The following is a 20,323-nucleotide window of genomic DNA, read 5'->3' on the forward strand; positions in this document are numbered from 1 at the left end:
TTTGTCTATCAAAACATTATATCCTATGTCTATTATCTGACGTTACCTTACTTTAGTTACTTAACATTATATAACTGCACCATTGAAACCAGCATCCCCTAATGTTGGCTTTTCTCATCTCCCTTGCCAGGATGTAAAGTGGGATTCATGTTCCTTTTCCCAGGCAGCCTCCAGGCTTGAACTGAGGTCAAGCTCCTAAAGCAACGCTAAGCAGACAATAAAGACAACAATCAACTAAGCAGTCTGTCCCTGCTTCCCCTCCCACTCCCACCACCAGTGGTGTGTGCTGTTCTCACACTCAGATTCACGCCCAGCAGTTATATATTAAGGGCCAGAACATTCTTTAGCTCAAGTACATCTAGGAGGGGTCAGTGGCTGTTACTAATACAGGAGGAGAGAACATGGAGCAGCTCACGCAAGAAGCATTCTGAACCCGGCTTTGTGAACCAGATCAGATATCTGATAAGTTGCAGTGAAACAGAGTGGCTGGACTTGTCCTTCATTACTAATATGTATGGATTCATGCTTTATATCCTCATATTGATGGATTCATGTTCATAGTTTGAGCGCCATAAAGTTTTCTTGAATATTCAGGGCATTTCATTCCTCAGGAAGCACAATAAATGTTGCAGCTCTACATGAGGAGGCAGGAGGCAGGCAACTGTAAATGTACAGTTCTTAACGATAGGGGAAATTTTTAGGGCGTTGTATTAGACCACATGGAAAAGCTTCCCATTCTTCTTCCCAAACCTTGGCTTGTGGCATTCATGGCATCTGCAACATGGTCACTGCTTTAACACACTGCAGCTCATGGCTGTTACTGGAAGGAGAGCATCTTTGCAGAGGCTGATGCCACAGAGTAGGACAACTTCCTTCATGCCACCAAAGTTAATTTGTGATGTCATGGAGAATATTGCCCAATGTATGTGGCGAAGCATAGCACATAAGGTGGCTCATGGAGGGGTAACGGATGCCACGAGGAGCAATGTAAATGGCGTTGGCATGGTAGCTGTGACTGGTGGGAGAAGCTGGCATGAAGCTGGTGGGGTCCTGAGAAGAAGCTGGAAGGGAGCCTCCCCGCTAGGAACTCCCATGTAGGTCCTTCTGAGTGCCCAAGGTAAAGCTGGGTTTATGGATGGCAACCTCCAAGGTTCTGCCATAGTTAGCCTGTCAAGGAACAGGAACCAAAGTGGAGAGGACACACTGTGCAGATGGAGACAGCTTTGAATCTCAAGGGATTTGGCCACCACGGGGCAGGGAGAAGACTGAGCCCCTACCCAGACTGATTGCTGAGTTCACCTTTCCACTTCCATCTGTAGAAGTGGATGGTTAGCGCCAGTGGAAGACAATGTTCTTTGGAACAGCGTTGGGATTGTGGCAAACCTCCTGCCTGTCCCTGTGCAGGATTGTAGGGGGTTACAGCCTCTCTCAGCGGTATTCAGACTTCTCCCCCTCGCCATCCCACACTGGCACCCACTCTGGCCATCACCATCATAAAGACAGGCATCTTGTTCCTAATGGATGAATGTATAAGGATCCATTTTATCTCGCTTATCTCAAGTCCCTTAGTCTTCACTCCATCTCATTAGCTCCTCGTGTCTTGTGAATGCACACTAGGGATGCTTGAGAAATCTGCATGGCGTGGAATTATTTTCAAGTTTTAGGAATCCAAGCTGATTGGGATGATTGACAGATTGGATTATCTTTGCCCACATGATTCCACACCTCTTTGAATTCTTAGATGAAATTTCCAACCTCTGTAGTAAAACTGTATATGCATCCTAGAGCATAGCAATAAATATGATGCTTAGTACATAGGCCTGTTTTGCAGATATGCAAAGGAAGTATATTTACAGTGATTAGGCTAGCCCAGCAATGATAGGTTTATTCATGCATTTATTTAAAATTTTCTGTACCACTTATATTTTCCTAGAAAATCTCTAGCTATTTTACAATAATAAAAATACAATTTACAGTACTTATCATACCTCATCTCTGGAATTCTCTCCCTGAAGAGGTGCAAGTGACACCCTTCTTGTTCTGTTTTCACCAATGAGTAATGACTTTTTTATTTAGCGCTTGCTTTCAGAATTATGGTTTTATTATGCTATTCTCACTGCTGGTTTTATTGCTGCTTTTATTTTTTATATTATCTTCCTGTTTTGCATTACATTAACTGGATTTTATGTGGTTTTAGATGTTATCATTTTATTTTATTATGGTTCTATTGGCACCAAATGAACCTCTCTGGGAAGCATATTCCACAACTAAGGCACTACTGCCAAACCATAGAGGAGGTAGGTGCCCTGGTTGGCCAGACAGGCTGGACGAAAAATGGGAGACGCAGAAAGTTATTCAAGGGAGTTCAAACAGATGCCAGAAAAGGTCATAAAATGAAGAGAAATAAGATAGACAGGAAAGGAAAAAAGGATAGCAAATTGGATTGAGGGAAGAGATCCAATTGGATTGAGGGAAGTCTCGGGATGGTTTAACAATACAAAATGTAAAGAAAATAAAATTACATTAAAACACAGTATCTTAAAATTTAGCAAATGGAGAGAAAAGGATATCTGTCCATCTGTAATGCATACATGTGTATGGAACTTGTTCATGCGCTGCGGGGCCATGGCTAACCACGCTTTCCCAGAGTGTGCTCACATATCTGTGTGGCTTAAAGACCTGTGCAGTTATCATACATGATGATCCAAATGCTGCTTCTGCATATTTTATTGCACTGATGTGTTTACTAGTTGGGATGAAAGAAGCAAGCAATACAGTTAGACAATTGTCCACTTTTGTTAAAGTAGCTTGTCAGAGTTGTTTGGTTAATCTAGATCTGAGTGTGACTTCTGCATTTAGCTATAAAACTAGGCAGCCCTGGTCCTTGGCCTCAAATATTGTCCCTGCTCTCTAAAAGAAGTAGATGCCCATGACGATGATGATGCATATATATTCTGCCTTTTTCCACTTGTGAGAAACCCAAAGTGGCTTACATGGTCCTCCTCCACTCCATCTTCTCCTCACAACAACAACCCTGTGAGGTAGGTTGGGCTGAGAGGGAGTGACTGGCCCAAAGGCACTCAGCGAGATCCACAGCCAAGAAGGGACTAGAATCCAGTTGTCCCAGTCCCCACTCAATCCACTGCACTACACTGGTCCTAGAGAACGTGTTAGGAGCCAGTGTGGCACAGGAGCCGCACTGCAGGACTGTGACTGGGGAGAACCACACTCAAATCCCACCCCCACCCCGGCCATGAAGCACTGGACCAGTCATTCTCCCTCAGGTGCATTTACCTTGCAGGTTGTTGTGAGGATGATGAGGATGGGGGAAGAGATTCATGTAAGCCACTCAGAGCCCTTTGGAGCAATAAAAATGTAATTTTTATTGCCTTTTCTTAACTTCTGAAGAGACAAAAAAGCCAGTAGACACAACAGAGTGGTGTAACATGGGAAACTGGAGTTTTACCCAGGGTACCCAGCTGTTCATACCAGCCGCTTCCCTTTCAAATGGCACAGTGGTAACACATCACTTAGTTGGCATCTTCTCCTCTGTCTTCCTTCTTACACATGTGAGGCACTGCGCTGGAGACTGCGTCACGCATGATGCAACTTGCACTCGGCATTACAGCTGCCAAGCTGTCTCTCTCACCTGCAGTATCCAGTCATCACTCCAATGTGGATAGTAGTTAGGTGCTATTATTAATGTATAACGCAATGCATAGTACTAATGTAAGTGTATAATGTCTCAGAATAAGCAACAACATTATTTATTGCGTTTTAAAAAAGAAACCCCTCCTACCCTCCCTCTCAGCAGGCCTTTATCTGGGGAAGGCATCAGTGGGAACACCAGGAGAACTGAATGAATGAGTGAGTAAATGAATGGCAAAGAAAGTCACAGCCCAGGAAACCTCATGCTTCCCAAGTTAAAATTAAATAAGAGTAACAGCAGGAGGAAGAGGAAGCCAAAGCATAACATCATTAGGAAGGAGAAATCGAACTCCTTTCCAGATGGTTTGGAGCTTTAAATAACCTAAATTAACCCCAAGTCCAAGGGTAGAGATTACGGCAGTTCAGTGCTTCACCCTGATAAAGTCTGTTAGTGAGTGACTAGCTATTGCTGGTTCTCTTCACTGTGGAGATGTAAAACAGGCCAGCTTTCCAGTCCTTGATTTTTCTCTGGTAGTGGAGTTCATTTCTCAGTGACCAATAAGCAGTCAGGCTCCAACAGACCAAAGAATTCTTAGGACATAACTAGGAGGTATTGCATACAAAGCACTTTATGTTAGGGATCCACACCCTTACATCAGACTGGTCATCTTGATCTGACGTACTTCAATACCCACAGGTGTCTAGCCCTGTCTTCACCATCATCTCCCTCTCCGGTCTTTCCAACGTCCTCCTGTGTCAATAGCCCACTGACCCTCCTGCTCCTGGAGTGGGTAGTGGGTTTTCCCTCATCCATCTCCTGTCTTCATCCACTTCATCCACTCTTGGATCCCCAGGGTGACCTCTTGGGCCTGCTTTCCCGGCTAGAGTGCCTGCACGTCCCTCTTTACAGAGGACAGGCCACTATGGGGCCCAAGTCTGTTTCTGAATAAAGAACATGAGAAATGAGAGCAGGGTCCTAGAAGCTGCCATCAACACTGAGCTCCCAGACAGCAGACTAAGCAGGCCACCTGATCAAAGTGTTCCCCACTACAGTGAAGTCTGTATTTCCACTGAAATGACACCAATTATTTCTGAATTTGCAGCTATACAGATGCATTGGATTATGCATGCTTTTTGCGGATGTCTATCTTTTTTGGGGTGACTTGTAAGTGGTCCCCTTGTCTTTCTGTCACGACCTATTTGAGAACATCCTGGGTTCACCTGCCAGACTCATATTGGAGGGAGTGGGCTGCATCCACGGTTAGACATGATGGTGAGGAGGAGCAGCAGTGGGTGCAAATCCGCGCTCACTGCCAATCCTCTTCTGCCCATTAGCAAGTGGCAGTGATAGTGCCAAAGAGACGAAGAGCAATGGCAGCTGCTGAGAGGGGTGGAGAGGAGGCGGACTCACTGAGGGAGGGCGCTACTGAGGCTGCCTTACCAAGGGCCCTCAGAAGCAGAGAGCCATAGCTAGCAGGCGGGGCAGCAACCCCAAAAGAAAAAGACCACCTCTGGCTGCAGCTGTTCCTCTGGGGCTGTGCATTTCATCAGCTCCCAGGTTTTCGAAGGCCCTTGGGCAGGGCACCATCAAGGAGCTTCCTCCTTCGGTCTGTCTGTCTTCTAACTGCCGTTGGCCCTCTTTCCCTTTCCGATCCCCTTTGCCATCATCTTGCCTGCCTGACAGGTGCAGAGCCATGCGGGTCCTTGGCGGGTGCCCGGCCACGCTGACCCTTGACGCCCCTCCTGCCTTCCCCACATTGAGCACTGCAACCACTGTATTATCTTGGTGTGGCAAAAACATCAACACATTTTCCGAAATGGTCAAGATGACCAGATTATTCTGGCACAGACCTTCACGGGCTAGTGTCCTCAAAGAACCCTTATGAGCGACTGAAAATTTATGCTGCCCTACCCACAACAGATGTATTTACCTTGGAAGCATCACAAGTCTGAGCTCAGGTGCATTTTTTTGCCATCACAGATGTGAGGCAGGCTTTCTGAATGCCGTGTCTCGATCTTTCCATGCACTTGTGGTCGGTTGCTCAGTACAACAGTCCCCCAGAGCAACCTCATGGAAGTGTGCATTGCACCGACTGAGCAAACAGCAGATTTCCCAGGGCTGCCGTGGAACAGCCTCCATGTTGCTGTTCTGCAAACAGAAAGTGCTTCCACCGCTTTAAGAACATTAACAAAATAAGTAAAGCTTTGCAATCAGTTTATATTTGTCAGGGTATTTTTTCCCTCTGATTTTCTCAGTGACCTTTGATAAGAAAGTGGTCTGCTGGAATTGCCCCAGCTTACTGGGAACTTGTGTGAGACAGCTCCTTATCTCAGCAAGAGAATTTTGAAGTGCTGGTGTAAATTTACCTAGGCTGGTATGTTTGCACCAGTATAAGAACCTTTGGCTTCATTGGTGTTATCATCTTCTGCAAAATAAGGGCATCACTTGAGCTCCTCATTGCTGCCACTAGCCTGATTGAATTTAGAAAACTATGTGCAGGGGAAATAAAAAAATAAATAATCCAGGTGAAACAAAGCAAAATGTTTGAAATATGCATTTCCTTAGTTTAGCTCTATTGACTTTGGTTCTGATTGTTCAAGGAGGTGTTTTTGGCCACTCCTGTTCATTCTTGGGTTAACCTCGGCTTAGCAAGGGCTGTGTTCTTTGTGTACTGGGGAATGAATAATAGCAAGAATGAACAAGGTGACAGCTACAGTTGCTGTCAGCTGTGCCACATAATTGTTACATTATTTATCTAACAACAGTAACAACATATCCTTCTTTTCCATTCATCAGATCTCACTTGACCTGAGCAGATGTTCTTAGGAACCTCAGCCTAACGGTATCATCAAACTTTTGTCCTGGATTCCACTCCTGTTGCCTTGGATAATTCCAGTGGGACCTTCTTTTCTGCTGACTCCCGCAGGTGCAGAAATACAAACCAGGCAAGCATCAGAAAGGCAGCATCACGAGAGATGTGCCGGCTGTTCAGAACAGTGGAAATGATGAGGCCTGGCATCAGAGTTGTAGACCTCAGGAGAGTCACCTGAGGGGAGAAGCCTGGCTCAGTGGTGGAGGGCATGCTTTCCATGCATGGAACGGAAAGAATCTTGAAGGTCATCCAACCCAACCTCCTGCTCAGTGGAGAATCCGGAGCTACAGCTCCCCTGACAAATGGACATCAAGCTTCTGCTTAAATGTGTCCACAGAAGAAGAGCCCCAAAGGCAGTGTGATTCATTGCTAGTGTTTCTCCTTATATTTAATTTGGCAATTTCATGTTGCAGTTTCCTCCCTAGCCCTGCACCCATTTTCCATGTTACCGTTCTTCAGATATTTGAAGACAGCTGTCATATCTCTCCTTAATCTTATCTTCTTGAGCTAAACATACCCAGATCCTGCAACTGTTCCACACTGAACTTGGTTTCCAGAGCAAGACAATCCTAGGTTCAATTCTGGTGATGAAGCATCTCCTGTTTAAACAAACAACTGTGGTTGCAGGGCTGGAAAAGAACTTGGAGAGCAAGTGCTACTCTGAACAAACAACACTGGGTTTGATGGATCAACAGATGGAAGTTTAGGGGGACAAGGGAAAAGATAGAAATCAAGGTGGAACATTGTTGCATACAAATGTCTTGTTGTAGATCAGGGTCCTATCAGCCCACAATAACTTTGCAAGCCTTTAAGGTGTCACAAGACATTGTGGCTTTTGAACACAAAGAGAAAGAATCTGCTATTCTCCTCCTGGCCACTGTTCTCTAGCTTGGGACCAAAAAGGGGGTGCCAAGGAGGACCGTGCAGTGGCCCCACTAAATCAGGCCACATGGATCATGCAAAATGTAGGTGCACTCCAAATAGCCAAGGAACTCCAGACACACGCATATAAATTGGCAAACCAGGCCAAGGCATACGATTTTACCTTACCTGACCCGGAATGTATGCTGCCTATGCAAACCATTTTTGTATGTGAACACATTTGGGTTTTTCCCCAAGGTAAGGGACTTAGACCAGTATCGAGGAAGAATGGATGAGGAGGGCCTCTGGCGCTCCATTTGACATGTGACCATCCAGCGTTCTTCCTCTTGTCAGGGCTTCACTGCCTTCAGTGGTTCAGGGCCCAGCAGCAACTAGCTGGGCACATCTCTGCAGAGTCAGGCAATTCCCGGGCAAGCCGGCTGTTAGGCAATTTTGGACTCTGGCCTTCATGAAAATAATGAGCAGACTGTGGAAGGGATGCCAGTCTCCCTTCCAGTTCAAGCGGCTGGTGCCTTCACGCTACAGTCCCTATTCGTTCCCTAAGAGCATCAGTCATAAGGTCTCCTAGGAACTGCAGGTCTACTGAGTTCCAAGGGAAGAAACAGGCCTCTGCTAAGGGGAAGATGGGAAATGGGGCAGCTCTAAAGATCTGGGGCATGGCTCAGAAAATCCTGGGCCTATGCCCTGTCCAGCTCCTTAGAGCTGTCTGATCTTCAGTACTGGCTCTTAAGCCCCCTGATTGTGCTTCTGGTCCACCTTTTCATGAACTTATTGTTTTATTAAACTGCTTGGAAGCCTCCTTGAGTGCCCCTTTAGGGTGGAACAGAGTGGTACAAATAAATCAATCAACAAACTTGGTGATGCAAGTGTCTCTGAGCAATGGAAGAATAACTCTTTTAGGCCATTGGGCAGCCACAGAAATCTGTGATCGGAGAAGGGGCTCCCAGGACAAAGAGTACAGAGATGGACACACAGGCACAGCATCTCTTGGCAGGAATTAAACCCCTGGGCTGCAGCCTGAGGAGGTACAGGCAACTCCGCCGGCAGAGTGCCGAAGTGCTGATGGGATCTCCTGTGAAGTGTTCTGAGAGGAAGTGAATGCCTTCTGCCAAGGGACTTATCCTTAGGCATGTGATGGGCTTATAGGACAATGTGGGGTGGGAAAGTGTGAAGAGGGTTTATGACAGCAGAGGATTTAAGATGTGTAACTGCTCTCTGAGGTTTAATCCCACTACAAGCGTAGTTGAAAGAGACACTTTAGGAGCCTGGTTTCCTTCAGGTGCAGCTGCAGCGGAGGGAACAAGATCCCAGAACAGTACACCTGTCATGAGCACCTGCTTTGTTATGGAACATTAGAAGCGACGAATCCCCTGTGGAAACTTGTCAAGAGGGAGCTGTGCAGCGCAGGATCCTTTGCTACCACATTATAGGAATGCCTTCACTTACGCGTAGTAAGCAGCTACAGGGGATACCTTTCCTTTTCTGGCCACGGAAAGAACAACTCTTGAACAATTACAACCACATCTCCATCCCAAGTACAGACACCTTTGACAGTGAGTAGAATTCTCAATGCTTCTGTAGTCAAACACCTAAATGAATTCTGGAGTTCAAATAGCAAAGTTGGTCTTATGGAGGGACTTCATATACCATCACATCACACTATTTTCACGAATAGGACCTTATTCACAACAGAATCCTCAATATAGACTTCCTTAAGGAAGTTTGACAGGGTAACTCTGCTTTTATTTTCAGCATCTAGAAATATTTTTTCTGTTCATTCAGCTGCTTGGTCAAATGGGAAGGTGGTGCAAAAAAGTGGAAGGTGAAATTTTAAAATATTAAGCTGTTGATCTACTTTGTTTTTTCTTGCTGTGTACTATATGCTTTAAAGGTTTTCAGGATCTTGATTTCAATGGTTAATTTTTGATATTGTATGTGTGACTTGCATTCATAGAATCATAAAATAGTAGAGTTAGAAGGGCTCAAGGAGGCCATCAGGTCCGATCCCCTGCTTAGTGCGGGACTCCAGCTTAAAGCTTTCCTAACAGAAGGCTGCCCAGTTGCCTCTTGAGAGCCTCCAGTAAGGGGGAGCCCACAGCCTCCCTAAGTCATTGGTTCATTGTTATACTGCTCTAACAGTCAGGAAGTCCTTCCTGATGTTCAGCCAGAACCTGGCAACCTGAAACCTGACCCTGTTATTCCATGTCTTGAATTCTGGGATGGTCCGGAAGAGAACCTGGCCCTCCTCTGTGTGACAACCTTTCAAGTACTTGTAGAGTATTATCCCATCTCCTCTCAGTCTTCACTTCTCAAGGATAAACATACCCAGTTCTTCCAGTTTCTCCTCACATGGCTTTGTTGCCCTCCTCTGAACCTTTCCCATTTTTTCTTCATCCTTCTTAAACAGGTTGCCCAGAACTGGGTCAGTACTGAAGATGAGGCCTAACCAGCGCTCAGCAGAGGAAAACAGTACCTGACTCAAGTACCTGAAGGTAGTTCCACAGTCTCTTCACTGGTGCAGAGCATCTTCTCATTCTTCTGCTTTTGTTGCTCTCCTCCAGGGAGTTTCTTCTACTTTGTTTTTCTTTGCCACGGATTCCCTTCTTCTGCCTCAGTGTGCTGTTGCTGCTTCAGCTCCCATACTTCACCTTGCTGTTTTAGGTCCACCACTTGAAGAACTCTTCATCTTGCCTTATTCCCGTGAGGGTGGAAACTTGCTGTACCAGTACTCACACTTTTTCTTCTAACAGGGCAACCAGCTAACACTGGTTTCACATGCAGGCAGTTTCCCACCACCAAAGAGGTTTCTTTTCCCTCTGTCCATAGGTTTTATTCCCTTTTTGAGTCTTCCTTATGGATTACATTGGAATGGCCTATACTTTGCCTTGACTTCCACGAAAGCTAACAGCACAATCCTACTAGTACATAAGTATGTGTTACAAGAAAAAATATTTTAGTTCCAAGTAATAAAGCAACTTTCCGGAAAAACAGCCCATTTGGCTGTGAGACAGAGAGCAACACCTCCACAACTGCTCTGTACCAAGCACGTCTGATAAAACTCTGCCATTCCTTGTGCACTCCTGCCGCATCACTGAAGGCAAACAAAGTTGCTTGGATTACCTGAGCTCTCATTCCATTAGTCTTTGCTTCAAGCACTTGTTCTTGGATCAGGATAATCCACACCAGTGTCACAATTTCCAAGTCAAGATCAGAACATAGACATCTGTTGTTGTTGTTGTTGTTGTAGGAACTATGGAGTCAATTTATCCAGGAAACCTGGATTCTAGTCCCTGTTCAGTCACGAGGCTTGCTGGGTGATTCTGGGCCAGTCACTGACTCTTTGCCTCATCCACTCAAAATGTAGAAGAGAGGGATCATGTATGCTGCCTTGGACTCCTTAAAGGAAAAACAAAATATAAATTTAATAAATAAATAAATAAATAAATAAATAAATAAATAAATAAAGCAGGAAGGCTTTTCCTCAGATATCCTAGGCTAAGACTGTAAAAACTTTATCCGTACCAGGAAGAATTGTCTGGAGAAAAGTTTTACTTATGAAGTAGAACCACCATCAGTGACAAGGTTAGGTACACAATTCACTTTCCTTAAACTTTTAATAAGGTAAAATGTTCCTGGCTAACTTGATTTCCTGGCCAACACTCATGGGACTGTTGTTGATGGTTTTTAAAAATTACAATAACATAATTCAATTGGGCTTTCTTGGGTATAGGTGCAGTTTTGGCAGCTATTGATAAGCCAGCTAGAAGAATGAAGATGGATAGACAATTTGGAACAAATATTCGATTAAACTATTTCCTTCCCAAAGGTAATAACAAGAGAAGTAACTGAGTTAGACTCTCTGTGTTGTCACGATCACCATTTTTATGTGTTTATTTCTACTTTTCTATTCACCACCAGTTCTGAGATGGATGACCACTCACACCTAATTCTGCAGGCCAAAAGTACTAAGGTGATGATGCCTTTGTGGCCTGTGCAATGCTGAAGTTTGGCTTTAAGCACGTGAATCAAAAGGCTTGAACTTAAACATTTTCAAACATCACAGGTATTACTACTTTGGATTATAGTTTTCTAGCATTTCATCTCTGTAATTAACTGCACTTGGAGAAGTATGGTGTTGAAGTGTTGCCTTTTTCATTCCCATTATTTTTCTTAGGGATGTATGAGAATTTCATTTGGGTTCACTTTCTCTATGAATTCACCCTGAACACAAACAAAGATAGGAGCATAATTTTTTGGAAAACCTTCTAAATTCCTAAACTTATAGTTGAATGTGAAAACTGTGCATTTCCGTAAAATGTACACTATCATGCTTTAGTACATACAAGGGAAATGTGACTTTTGGGTATGTACCAACATGCAGGTTTTCTTTGGTTCAAAAGGAAAAGAAAAAGCTCATGTTTACAGACATGAATGAGACAAACTGCACTCAGAGATGAAAACTGGGGAATCTTGACATGTTCAAATCTTGCCAGTTCTTCTGTTATTGTTGCTGTCTGTCTGTCTGTCTGTCTATAATTGACTTTATAATCTGCATTAACCAATAGTCCAGGAGAATGTTGTTTTTGCCTAACATCTCTATAGCGTTGAACACATTCAAATCACTTTGCTTAGATAGCTCAGTAAACTTTTAAGTAGCACTAAATCCATGGCATTATCCCATGTGGCTACGGGTGAAGGATCTAGAGGGGGAAAGCATGTGAGTTCATGGCTTCAAATGCAATTCTAGATATGCCTACTCAGTCATAAGCTCCATTTAGTTCAATGGGACTTACTTCCATTGTAGCCTTAGGTGGGATTTGAGCTAGGAATATCCTAGCCCAAGGAACGATTCTTTGGACTCAATCCCATTTACAGCTGCTAGTGAATAAGTCTCACTCAACACACCAGGCCTTATGTTTATGGTACAAATCCCATCTGGGTCATTTAGGATGCCCAAAGAGCATAGCTCGTTTCTCCGGAGGAACACGGTGTTTAAGAACCTCTCAGCTATCTGGGATTCTATTTGTTCTTTCTCAGTGCAGGCACTTCCTTGAGGAGAGAAAGAGCCACAGCTCCGTGGAAGGGCACTTGCTCTGCACGGAGAAGGTCCCAAGTTGAAGCCACCGTACCTCCAGGAGGGGCTGGAAAAACTCTGACCTGAAGCCTGGAGAGCTACTGCCAGTACTGGGCTAGATGGACCCATGATCTGCCAGAATACAACGGCTTCCTATGAAAAGCCCAGTAGTTCATTTTACTGGGATTCTTCAACACTCATGCACTTTTCCATGGAGATCAGTATGTGAGAAGAGTCTGCAGATATGGCTTCAGGCCTGGCGACTTGTAGCATATATTTTGGGTGTGGTCTGAAGCAATAAATATTTTAGGACAGTTAATCCTTTTCCCTTTGTCAAACTTTTATTCTCTTCTGAGCTTGTGCTCCCCTTTTTTCTAGCTATGGCCAATAATGATTGCTTTCCTCCCTCTAAAACTCCAAATTATCCTTTATAAAACTGGCATTAATACGTCTGTTCCAGTGCTGTGTATCTCTTTGCTGCAATAATTCTTGTTAATTACCTTTTCAATTAAAATTTAAAATGCTCCTTTTAGATTATTTTTTTCTATTTTGGAGGAAGCGGGGTTCCATGTGTGTGCGTGTGTGTTGGCAGACCACCTGACCTTGCATGCAGTCCCTTCTCAGGGTAATTATGCCAATTCTCTTACCAAACAGGATTTATGCAAGGGCACAACCAGTGTTCTTTCTCCTGCCTGTGCCAACCTTTTAGACGATTGGCACCCAACAGTGACTTACATAGCTGGTGAGCAGGAGCAGCAAGATGGGAAGAACAGAGAGTCTGCTGTTCATGGCTGTGTACAGCAGACTACCCAAAGCTGCTCTAAAGCATTGCACTGAACACTAAATCTTGACTGAACTGGGACTAAAATCCTCTTATGTTGCATCAGGAGAGGCGAGCACACAAGCACACGTACACCTGCAAATGGGGGCCTGTGAAATCACATCAGAAAGTCCTGCTGGAAAGTCTTTCTCAGACATCACCCTTCCATTGTCAATAAAAACCTGTAGTTGCTTTCTCTCTCCCAGCCTCAAAACATGCTATGTCTCTTGGTTGTCCTCCTTTATTTATGGCTGAGAGTTTCTCCTTCCATTTGGCTTGCCCATTCCTGCAGAGAGATGCTTTATCCAGAGGATGTGGGTGTTTCTATCTCTGGTACAGCTACACATGTTCCAACTTTAGGGCTTACCTAGACAAGAAGCCAAAGCATTTTCTAAGCAGAGATTAGATCAGTCTGCCCCAGTCTGATGCTGTCCAGATGTGTTGGACCATGGCCATAATGCTGGGAGATTATGGGGTTGTTTGGGGATACTATAACTGGTAATCCAACACAGCTGTGGGGGGCACCATGTTGGGAAAAGCTGTCTAAGGCGACCATGACATACTTAGTCCAGGTCTGGAATGGGCTGAATAAGTTCAAATCTCCAGGGCTTCTTCCTAGAGTCATAAAAGAGCTGGAGGAAGAGTAGTCAGAGCCACCGAGAAATCCTAAGAAATCTTTGCGCAATCATGGAGGGCAGGAGAAGTGCCAGATGACTGGAGAAGGGCTAATATTGTCCCTATGTTCAAGAAATGGAAAAAAGAACTTGGGAACTACAAACCACTCAGTTTGACATCAATTTCTAGGAAAATTCTGAAGCAGATTATAAAGCAGTCAGTTTGCAAACACCTTGAAAGCAATGCAGGGATTACCAGAGGTCAACATGGATTTCTCAAGAGCAAATCCTGCCAGACTAATCAGATTCCACCAGGTAACCTCCCTGATGGACTGTGGGAATGCTGTGGACATAATCTATCTTGACTTCAGCAAAGGTTTTGATGAAGTGCCCCAGGATCTCCTGATTAGCAAACTAGCTAAAAGTGGGCTAGAAGGAATAATGGTCAGGTGGATCCACAGTGGGCTACAGAATCAGACTCAAGGACTGCTCATCAATGGCAGCTTCTCAAACTGGGGAGAGGTAACAAGTGGGGTATGGCAGGGTTTAGTCCTGGCCCAGTGTTCTTCAACATTTTTATTAATGACTTACAGTAGATGAGGAAGCTCAGGGAACACTTATTAAATCTGCAGATGACACAAAACTGGGTGGAATAGCAAACGCCCTGGAAGAAAGAATGAAAATCCAGGGTGATCTTGATAAACCTGAATGCTGGGCTGAAAGCAACAGAATGAGACTCAGTAAGGACAAATGCCAAGTCCTCCATCTGGGAAAAAGAGGCCAAATGTATCAATACAAGATGGGGAATGCTTGGCTTAACAATTGGCAAGTAAAGAGGATCTTGGAACTGTTGTAGATCACAAGATGAATGAGTCAACAAGGTGATGTGGCTACAAAAAGGACCCATGCTGTTTTAGGCTGCATGAACAGAAGTATCCCTTCCAAACCATGTGAAGTACTAGTTCCCCTTTTCTCAGTACTAGTTAGGCTTTGGTTGGAGTACTGTGTCCAGTTCTGGGCATCATAGTTTAGGAAAGATTCAGACAAGCTGGAAAGGGTTCAGAGAAGGACAACAAGGATGATCCTGGAGCTGGAAACAAAACCCTGTGAGGAGAGATTGAGAGAATTCAGCATGTTTAGCCTTGAGAAGAGAAGACTGAAGGAGATACTTGAAAGGTTGTCACACAGAGGAAAACCAGGAACTTTTCTTGATCGCCCCAATGTTCAGGACATGGAATAACTTGCTAAAGTTACACCAAGATTCTGGCTAGATATCTGGAAACATTTATTAAATCTGTGATTGATTGATTGAGTGATTGTTCTATACTGTCTATAGAAAACATAGAAAATCTGGGGACAGTTTACTGTTAGAGCAATATGACAATGGAACTAATTACCAAGGGAGGTTGTGGACGTTCCCATACTAGAGGCATTCAAGATGTAATTGGACAGCCATCTGAGAGGAACGGTACTGAGAAGGAGATTGGACTGAATGGCTCTCTGGCCCCTTCCAGCTCTACTATTCTATGATTTACTGAATGAAATCAGTAATGGGGTGGACAAACCTGTCAGTTTTGCTTTTTCCCATTTCTGAATTGCTTAAATCTAAAGTTCCATCTCCTTTGAAACTCTTTGAATTTTGGTAAATTCTTGTAAAACAGTAACAATGTCAGATTTTCACCCAGCTGCATCAATTTCTGTAGGCACAGCTTATTCCAAGCATGGAGTAGGAGATGATGTACCCACAGTTTAAATTGACAAGACTGTCAGAACAAAGTGGCGGCAACCCTGATGTAGTGCTATCATGGCTGGTGTCAACCCAGACTTCTAAGAACAGAGCACTCAGAGCCCTGGATGGTGAATTTGTCAGCTTGGTTTCTCCCACATTCACATTTTTAATATGTCGAGCTGTTTGAGTGATTAAGAGATTATATGGAAAACTTTAATAATTTGGGTAAATTCTCATCAAAACTGAAACAAAGCAAAATTCTCACAGTAAAGAATCATGTTCACTCTTTTGTCTTGACATTGCAGGTTACCAATTTTAACTCTAACTAGAAGTAGTGTGCTGTGGAAAGGGAATATAAATAAAGGGTTTCCTAAAGCAGGAAAAAACGAGGTTTCCTGGAAGGCACTTTTAATTACTTCAGGTTTCAGAGGAACATGTAGTCTGTCTGTCTTTTGTTACATGAACACACCTGTCCTGCTGCAATGAAGGCCAAAATAAATCCCATCTAATATGTCCTTGTGCCAACAACACAAGCTGTGCACCAAGTCATTAGCATCAAAGGCCGTGCATGTTGGGGGGGGGCGGTTTGTCACAGTCCCCAGCTCCACTTGTGAATTTGGTACTGAGGGAGCGCCTTTATTCTGGAATAGCAATATTTCCCCAGAAGAACATGATGGCATCCTGTTTCCTGTGGCCCAAACTCGAAGAGCACTGGATATACTCAGGGATCCAAGCAGGGAGAAAAGTAGCCTGGAAGTCAGCTCTGCCTTTGACTTTATGACACATCAGTGTAATGTTTAATCTGATTCAGTAATTGAAACACAAACCTTCAGCACTGAATAACTTCCTAAAAGGTCATTTTTAAAGAACTTCCTGTCTTTAATCAATCCCAGTGGTTGTTGTGGCTCTGCATATTGTCTGGAAATAGAAAGCCATTCCGTTGCCTGACTTTCTTCTTTATGCATGAAAGATGTTCTCCTAACAACTCAAGGATGCCTTACTTTTGGCTAATAGAAACTAGTGGTGGGGGTGAATTTAGAATTGGGATTGTTCAGAACAGAATCTCAGTTTGTAGATGCTTGTCTGATTGCAAATTTGCACCCCCTAGATTCCAGCTTGTGAGAGGGTTTGCTTGAGCTGCCCAACCAGTCTTCCTGTTAAGACAAGAAAGTTTACCTTTAAAAAGGGGTATGGAGAGAATTGGCGGAAGGGAGGGGCTACTTGAGACTGGAGAGGGCTTGTTATTTCTTGCCGGGGAGCATGGGTTTGCATCCTCCCCTGCCTCCCAATTCAGTCCTTCTGTCTCTAATGAGCTCTCCCTTGATTATTGGTCCCTGGTTAGTCCTCCTCCCCTGCCAAATGTGGTTTTCTGATTGATAATGGAAGAACTTGGAAATAATTGAAAAGCTTGAAAAAAATATTTGTCTCTGTAAGGACTGAAAAAAAAACAAAACAAAGCAAGGCAAGTGAAGTTTTCCCATCATTTATAATACATTGCTGTTGTTTTTCTTGTTGTTGTCATCTAAGAATTTAAGCTTATTCCCCGGATTTGCTGGCTGGAAGGGGTTGGGCTAAGGTGGAAGTGCTCTTCTGCTAGCGGAGAGGAGCTCTGTTGGTTGAGGGGGATCCTTATCCCAGGGCTGTGCCTGGGAAAACCCTGTGGCTAAAATTCTGCTGCTGGTAGTAGGCCCAAAACTTTGTGGTGGATCCAAAGCACCTCCATTCCCCTGTGAAGTGCCAGGATTGGGGCCCTTATTATTCATGGGGAGGGAAGCTTCCCATGTTTCGACATGGGGAGACCCATTGGGAGAAAAGCAAAAGTCATCAGTTGAAAACAAAACCCCGCCATCCAGTTCAGTGCCAGCATGCTTCTGTAATGCAGCCCAGGAGCAATTGTTCGGAAAGGACCTGTGCACATGCCCTGAAATGCTGGTGGCATCGTAGGGCCCCACATGCATTGAGGAGGCGCCTCGTGATCACAAAGCATGCTTACATTGCTCCTGGGCTGCATTACAGGGGCAACCTCGATGCACAGCCACCGAGTTGTTGCGAAGTCCTCCCTAGGGTATTGCTTCTGCTGTGCCAAGAGAGTCAGTGTGGTGTGGTGGTTAAGAGCTCAGGAGTGGGTCTCAGGAGATCGGGGTTCTAGTCTCCACACAGCCATGGGAGCTCACCCAGTGACTTTGGACCAGTCACAGACTCTCAGCCCAACCTACCTCACAGGGTTGTTGTTGTGAGGATAAGACTGAGAGGAGGCGGAGAATTAAGTAAGCCACCTTGAGTTCCTTGGAAGGAAAAAGGAAGGATATGCATATGATAAATCAATGTAATAAGCAAACACTCATTTCTAAGGAATTGTGATTTTCTGAGTAGTAGTTTTGCAGACTGACGGTACAAATGTCTTGGGCATTTATTTATTTATTTGTTTATTTTTCAATTTATATCCTGTCTTTTTTTCTACAAAGGGCTCAAGGCAGCTTACATCTCCTCCTCCGTCTTATCCCCACAACAACAACCCTGTGAGGTAGGTTGGGCTGAGAGTCCGTGACTGGCCCCAAGTCACCCAGTTGGCTCCATGGCTGAGCAGGGACTAGAACCCAGATCCTCTGAGTCCCAGTCCCATGCTCTTCACCACTACACCACACTAGCTCTCTCTTTTACTGGATATTGGCTTTAAAAAAATGTCCCAGTAATTCAGAATTCCAAAAGCCAGGGAGAAATTTCTAGCCACAGAAGAATTCTGTAAGCTTCTTTAGAAAGAAAGTGGGTTGTATTGGAGAAGGGGAGGGGGAATTAACCAGGCTTTGGACTCAAGGTAGTTCATGGGGTTCATATATGCTTCTATAAAATGCTCATATGCTCTGATTGTTGCAGTACCCAAACTAAATTAAATAGCAACAACAGCAACAATAATGCTAATGGTGGTAAAGTATTGGTAGAAACCTACACAAAATAGCTGAAGATTTTTAGAAGCAAGTTGGCTGAATGCATATCATCCCTGGCACTTGTCTGTCCTTTTCCCATATGTTTGGGAGGGGCCCTGCCTGGTGAGTATGAACTGGGAACTGTAGGGATAGAGTCATTTTTAATAAGAAGCAGTTCTGTGCTGAAATACATGGTCTGTTTTGGGAAAAGGATTGTTCTTTTAAATAACAATTTCCAGGGACACATAAATAACTTCAGAATAATTTTCTGTGGAAATCTTTTGTCTCTGTTTATAAGAATAATTAGTTTTCATTGGTGCCATTATATTGAATTGGTTTTTAAAATCTGTTTTATACCTTGGCTATATAAATTTTATAGGATTTATATTTTATCTGATTTGTTATTCGTTGTCATAAGCCTTATGTGGAATGGGGGATATACATTTATTAAAAAGTGTTAATATATAAGTCTAAAGATTTTCAGATGTTGATACCTGGATAGTGTTCCATACCATTACCAGGACTGAGTAATTTCAGGATGTTATCCAATTGTTTTTTAATTACATATACATATGTGGAGAACTCACAGAATCTGTTGCAGTTCATTTATAACTTGGTGATTGATGAAGCTTTTATAGACACAAGTTCAGGAACTGATTCCTTCCCACCCTTGCCAAGCTGGGTCTTGTCTGAATTATGTGGCTTTTCATAGTTATCTGCTCTTTGGAAGGAACCAAATTAACCAGAATTCTTTACATGGAGATTATGGGGGGGTTGCTTGAAAATCATTTGTTATACGCCTGTGCATGAAGTCCTGGTATATTCTAAAAAGCTGACTATTCTGGTACTGTATCTTTGCAAAGTACTTAATTCCAGTGTTGAGAAGTTTCCCCCCTTACCCTATCCTACCATTTGGACTTTCAGTTCTGGTAGGACAATAACTTTCTCTTAGGGGTTTTTTTTAAAGTCTTCCTTACATTGTTTCGGCATTCAAGTCCTGAGTATGTGTTGCTCGCAGGATGTCCTTAAAGACTGTGTTAGCAGCCACATAGTTTTATCTCTAGGGGTAGGGATGATGATGATGATGACTTTTCTTGCTTTGGCCCTACTCTTTGCAGGCAAGAAGCTACCTAAATGAAGACTGGTATAGCCTCGTACTTTGCTGAATACAATACTGTCAAGAACAACATGGGCCAGATGGGAGGCAGCTGAAGTGGTGCCTTTTCATGAGGATGAAAGAGTCTGGGCACATACATAAATGCATCCTAGGATGCATTAATGCCCACAGCATGCCAACTAGCAGGCTCCTCCAATCTCACTGTTGTGCAGTGAATGAGAGAATTGAAGCTCATATGGAAGACGCACACCTTGTTTTAGCTATCACCAAATGCAGAACTGTATTTTTTCTGTATTGTTATTCTAGGACTGTCAGGGTAGGTAACTCGTGGTTCTTTCTCCATACTGAAATACTGATTCCAAGATAAGGGTAGATGTACTTGCCTGTTTCCAGTCCATGTAAGTTTCACATACCTTCCTTCATAAACCTCTTTCTTCTTGTTTCCCTATTAATCTGCAGTTTAAAAATGGCATGGAAAATGGTATTTAAAGATGTATTTCTGAACACATACTCTCATGAAGTAGACTGACCGTGCATATGTTGGCTGGGAGTGATGGGAATTGCAGGCCAACAGAGCTGAAGGGTTGGGGAAGAGGTAAATGTTTGGTCCATGATAATTACTGCTTTCACTCCCCTCGTCCC

Source organism: Varanus komodoensis, unplaced genomic scaffold (assembly GCF_004798865.1).
Source record: "Varanus komodoensis strain SLA01 unplaced genomic scaffold, ASM479886v1 scaffold1, whole genome shotgun sequence".
NCBI classification, from domain to species: Eukaryota; Metazoa; Chordata; class Lepidosauria; order Squamata; family Varanidae; genus Varanus; species Varanus komodoensis.